Below are 6000 nucleotides of genomic sequence, written 5' to 3'. Positions count from 1 at the left end.
GGGGCGGGGGAGGAAAGGTAAGCTGCGTGCGTGCGTGCGTGTGCGGGGGAGTGGAGGGTACAGCCAGACTGAGAGAGGAAGGAAGCCGAGACGCAGCTGGCGCGCTTCCCAGCCCTGCCCTCGGAACACACCCTTTGGGCGGGAATGCTGAGTGTGGAGCGGGAGAGGCGCGCGCGCGCTCAGCCTCCTGGGACGCGCCTAGCGGTGCCCCGGGCGCCTTTCCAAACGTGCCAACACTGGGACGGGCAGAGGCGGCAGCCCTGGGCTACTGCGCCTGGCTTGACCGCCTCAGCCCGCGGACGCTCCTGCCGTCGTGGTCCCTCAATGCCCTTCTCTTCAGACGGCCCGCTTCCCACTCGGCGGCGTCCTCCCTGCCTCCTTCCTTTCCTATAATAAAACCGCCGGAGGGGGTGGAGAAAGGGCGAAGGAGGAGGCGACGCCGGCCGGGAGCCGCTCGGAGTCCCTCCCCGCCGCGCCTTAATCCCCGCCCTCGTCGCCTGCGGCTGCCTCCATTCACTACCGAGGAGGAGGAGCCGCCTCGACGCGTAGAGACGAGCCGCCGCCACCGGCAGCACCTTTTCGGCCCGCTCCTGAGATCGCGGCAGCCGGCGAGCGCGCAACTCGGCTTCACGCAGTCCTCGGCCGCCGCCGCCGCCGCCGCGCGCTCCTTTCCCTTCCTTCTCTCTCCCTTTTCCACCAGCTGCTGCTGCTGCTGCTGTCACCGTTTCACCAGGAACTTGACCGGGCGCAGGCGGGGTGAGTAGCCGGGGTGACTCCCAGGCAGCGGTTTCTCCCCCAGCGCCTTTGCCCTTTCTTTCTCCTCCAGCCTCTATGCATGCAGAGTTGGCTAGATCGCCTTGCTAGGATGTCCCTTTGAGCGGGAGAGTTGGAAAGCTCATCCGGAGAGGTGGGGAATGGGGGGTGGGTGGGTGGGGGAAGCCCCGGGAACACGCGGGTCCGGTTCGCCCACATCTCTTTCTCTGAGCGAGATCGCGCTGGCAGGCTGGCAGGCTTTTCCGCCCGGCCCGGCCGCCTTCTCACTGGGCGAACATGTGCTCCGGACCTCAGCCACATGCTACGCGAGGAATCCATTTTGCGAGCAGCGTGGTGCATGATGCAATATTTATAGTGTAAGCCACGGCGTAGAGGAAGTCGGAAGGGACGCCCTGCCTAGGTAGATCGAATCGGGGATCATGCGACTGGGCTGGGGGGGTGTTCAGATCGCCTTTTCATTTCTCACCCCCCCCCCCCGCAATTCCACCATCCCCTTCCCACATTGCGATTTCCAGAGGCTGGGCAAACTCTCCCCTTCCCCAACTGCGCACCGCAGGCATATGATGGGCTGATCTAATTTGGCTTTGGGAATGAAAAGCGTCCTGCCTTAAATGGCGCTTTTTTTGGTTCACACGTGTGTGTGTGTGTGTGTGTGTTGTTGCGGGAGGGGCGAGACATTACTACAGTGCATTTCCGTCTTTGGTCTTAAGTGTTTATGGAGGGGACTGCCCCAGGACTACAGTATTAGCATCTCTCATACTTTGGCTCGAGATATCCTTCTGATGCAATTCACCTACGGATTACGTTAGAAGTAGTGAGCCAGTTATTTACGGTAAAGAACCTTCTTGGCCTTCCTTACCAATAATAGCAACGGAGCAGAGAGGCAGGGCTAAATAAATCCAAGGCATAAACGATGTGTAGGATATGCTGCTCAGACTCATGTGCTGAATTCTCTGCTTTTAGGTATCTGTTATTCCCTTTTTTGGGGTGTGTAATCAAATATTCCTCCTAGGTGCTAGATTCCTTGCTGCTTTTAAAGAAACCTGAAAACTAGAACACAAGCAGTTGTAATGAAGCCCAGATAAGGCAAGGCAGAGTGCTTGTGTTTGCCCAGCATTTAAAGCCATAAAGTTGGTTTCAGTGACTTTCTCTTGCCTACTGCCTCTAAACTGCAGTGGAAAATTTGAATGTTATTTGGAATGCACGGATCCAGTTTGTTTGCTTAAGTTTCTAAGGGAAATTGCTGCTGTTAGGGGCAGGAAATCACATTAGGATAGTATCAAGGGATTGTTAATCACCCTTGATGTCTGATGGCTTTTTAAGCTAGCTGTTGTTGCCAGTTACTATAGTGGAAATATGCCACATTATTTATTTTTAAGAGTGAATGTACTGTATTTTCAAGAATCACAGTTACTCCAAGATAAAAGGAACAAGCCTTCATCAAATCCCTTCGAAACTCTTTGGCAGGTTTGCACTAATAGGGTGTCATTTGAAAGCCAATACTTATGCAACTTTCATTTTTGCAAAGTTACTTATGGTGCTTGGATTCGAATTCCGAAGTCTGGCAAGTAACCCATAGCGCTCTACTGCCAGACCAAAAGCTGCCTAGATAATCTGATACCCGAGCTGCAACACCGCTAAAAAGTGGAAGCCAGAGGAGAACTTTGCCTAAGTTACTTCTAAGCAGCTGAATGACACTCTTGGCTTGTGGGAATTGGGTCATAAGGGTATAAGCAGCCACGTCATCAGAATATTGCCCTTTCTAGGTCAGGATTGCATATCAGAAACCCAGTGTGACCCTTCAGGTCTTCAGCAAGGGTATGCTATATTCTGCAGTTTCCTTTAAACTGAAAATTCTGGGGAATGACGGGACCGTGTCCGCTATGAAAAGCACATGCTCCTTTTCTGTTTGTATCTTAATATCATTGTGTATCTTTTAAGTTGTCCAGTTTTTAAAACAGACTTGTTTTCAATTACAGGTATTCTAGTTTTTTTTAATTAAAAAAATTTGATAAAACATTAACTTGCGTTGAGTTTGCGTTGCGATCTGAAGCAATGTTTAAAGTTGTTCCTCTTCTTGGTTTGCTGCTAAACTTTGCATGCTTTGTTGAAGCCAGAGTCACTGGATACAAATAACAAAGCAGTGCTAGCGTTTGGAATGTTTTAGTAACAGGTATCCAATGTTTCACATACATACTTGGCCTGTTCAACATTCCTTCTCCTTTGGCCACAGTGAACTGGTTGGGTTGTAACATTGCCATAGCCTTGTTTTACGAAAACTAGCCTTATGTTTATGTTCTTCCTCCTTCCTCCAGCGTGGCCACGAGGAAGAGATCAGAAGCTTTTGATTCTGTTTAGATGCAATTTAGCATTGTGTCTGAACCTGACAAACTTCACAATGATTGGACACAATTGCAGATTACAATTTCTAGTTAATCAGGAACGGAAATCTTAAATCTCTTTTCTTCATCTGTGTGTGATGGGGAGTTCATACAAGCCCAAGGCATGTAACAACAAACCATAGTTTGTTAAATCTGTACCATGCCCACAATATTAGCTGGTACCAAAATTTCGCAACTCCTGGAATGACCTCACCTGATGCTGAGATAATAAATAAAAGCAGTGTTAAGTGTGTGAACTGCTTCAAATTAATGAAAGCTTCCCTCCTTTTTATTACTTCTGCAATTATGATTCTTTTTATAATGATTATAAAATAATTATGGTGTAATTATATGAGAACAGCTTTGTTTCCACTTGCCTTTTGAGACATTTTGCCTGCAGATGCTTTCTTAGGAACCAATTCAAACAATGTTTTCTCACTCATTAGAATAATCTGTTCTGATGAGCAACATAGCACATGAGCTACTAGGTTGTGGGGCTCACAGGAGTATCTGAAATCTCCAGTATTCATTTCAGAATGTAAGGCGATTCATTCGTTACAATGGTCACACACAAATGGGGCTGTTCACCATACTGTCAGCTGTGTGTTTGCCTGAGGAGCAACTGGCCTCAGGTGTGTTTTGTTTCTTTGATGTTGGCATGGGTCTTCTAAAACTGCTCCAAGGAAGAAGGTGGGGGGGAACTAAAACAATAAGATATGATAAAATAGGAAATCTTGATGAGGCATTCTGGCAGGAAATGCGCATCAACCTGTACAGTCTTGGGACATGCAATAACCCTTTCAATTTAGCCATGTCTTTGTTTGATGAGAATTAACAGTGACCAGGTATATGGAGAATGTAGTTTTGGCTCTCTTCCTAATTAGCTGATTAGCCTTCTGTGACAGAGACTCTTTCCCTACTCTGCTTACTTGTCTCATTAACTTTTCCTGCGTCAGTGCAGCCTGTTGGAACTCTGGGTCCTGTTCTGCCTTTACAGTGACCTCCCAATTCAGCCTTTAATTTTCTTTTCTTTCATGCTTTTGTTTGGGTTTGTTTTCCTTCCCATTATAGCGTTTCAGCTGTTGGAAAAAAAACTTGGTGATAGGTAAAGGATTAAAACAGAGAGTCTGCATCTCACTGCCACTTACTATTATGCCAGCATGCATAAGGATGTAGGAAGCTGATGCACACTGAGGCAGATGGTGGGTCTAGCTAGCCTGGGATTGTCTACACTAGCCTTCCCCAAACTGGTGCCCTCCAGATGTTTCAGGCTACAACTCCCATCAGCCTCAGCCAGCAGGCTAGTCTATACTGATGGGCAGCTGGGTTCCAGGCAGGTGTCTTTCCTAGTCCTATGTAGATGAACCTAGGACATTCTGCATGCACCTCATGTGCTCTAGAGTTGAACTATGGGCCTCCCTATAAATATCTACATGTTGATGCAGAGCCAGCCAAGGGTGCTTTGCCGCTTGAGGCAACCCCCACTCCTGGTGCCCAGCAGTGCCTCTGCCACCACGGATGTGCCCCACTGCTCTTGTGCAGTGTTAGAAACTCAGATATATGAGCTAGGTGCTGACTGGCTCCTTAAACCAGGGTTACAGTTGCCAGAATGGAATGCCTCATTTTTGGGCCAGAGGGCTCAAAAGTCATATTTTTTAATATGACTTTTGAGTTCCTGAAATTTTTTCTGATTGTGCAGAAAAAATCTAATGGATAGCATTCTAAAGGATGTGTTGTTAGTGTGTGAAAACAGCCAAGATCCAAAGATCCCTAGGCATGCTCTCCAGATGGGGGAGACGGCAGGGACCATCTTGACGCCCGGGCATTTTCACTTGGTCACAAGTGGCCAACAGCCAGGTGCAAAATGCACCTGATGAATTTTGAACACTGTTCCTGTGGGCATGGCCTGTTGCTCCCGTTCCCCTCTCCTTCTCCTTGGGTGCACCCCACTGCTACTATGGCGTGTGAGGGGGCGGCAGCAAAGTTGAGTGGCGCGTTCCTTGGGTCCAGATCTGCCGCCAGAGTCAACCATGTTGCCTTGCTTTATGGCCCTGTGTTAATACCAGGTTTCAAACTGGAGACCTTTTGTGTGTTAGAAAACTCATCAAGGTGCAAATACATTTTTCTGTAGATCCTTGTTTTCTCTATAACCAGTAAACAGGGAACCTCATTAGTGGGGAGCTAAAGGTAGTGGGGCTGGGAGATTCTTGCAGGAAAACAGCCACATTTGGAATGACTTAAGGTGGGTTCCATACAGCGCTGCGATGCGTAGGTAAGAGTTTGTATTTTATGCAGAGATTTAGTTTGCTTTGTGCTGGGGGTGACTTACTTGAAACAGCTTGCTTCAGCCTAGGCACTTGTATTCACTGGGAAGCAAAGTTTGTTCGGTGGGATCACTGCATTTGTACAAATACAGATAAGCACAGTCTTCTCCTTTCTCAAAAAGTTGAACTTGCAACTGGTGACCTTTTAGGTAAAGATCCTCTCATTTTCTGCTGGGAGAAGAGCAGCATTCTTGAGAATCCTCAGTCCTTGATACCTGAGTTGTGAAAGTCCTTGCTTGGGCAATACGTGCTCCCTCCCCCTTGAGTAAGTGCGGTAAAACTTGCTTTAAGAATAGGGAAAAGGCAGATCTCACATAATTTCTACCGTGGATCTAGGGAAGGGGTGGAGAACCTTTTCTGGCTGGTGGGCCAGCTGCTTTTATCCACCCCCTGGTGGAGCCACCCACCTGTTAATCAACCAACATCACACTTTGAAGTCCTGATTGTCGGCAGCCTCCACTCTCCTATTTTGAGCTTCTAGGCTTGTGCCTTGAGATCTGCAGGGAATGCCCTGCTCACAG

General features: G+C 48.2%; 1 protein-coding gene across 3 annotated transcripts in view; it reads left to right on the top strand.

Moving 5' to 3' along the window:
* The first annotated feature begins 560 nt into the window (after positions 1-560).
* The window catches only part of SLC7A1 (solute carrier family 7 member 1), a 38960-nt gene continuing 33520 nt past the window's right edge, over positions 561-6000 (top strand). The window contains exons 1-2 of one of the 3 annotated variants that reach the window (XM_081860428.1): positions 561-756; positions 2541-2592. The gene's annotated coding sequence lies outside the window, so the exon portion shown is untranslated. Of the gene's footprint in view, positions 757-1021; positions 1131-2540; positions 2593-6000 lie in introns of those variants that run through there. The other 2 variants (XM_081860427.1, XM_081860429.1) reach the window with 2 other exon arrangements.

This window comes from Podarcis erhardii (genome assembly GCF_964252035.2).
Source record: "Podarcis erhardii genome assembly, chromosome: 4".
NCBI lineage: Eukaryota > Metazoa > Chordata > Lepidosauria > Squamata > Lacertidae > Podarcis > Podarcis erhardii.
The sequence above is the reverse complement of the archived record's forward strand: the minus strand, read 5'-3'. Positions and strand labels throughout refer to the sequence as shown.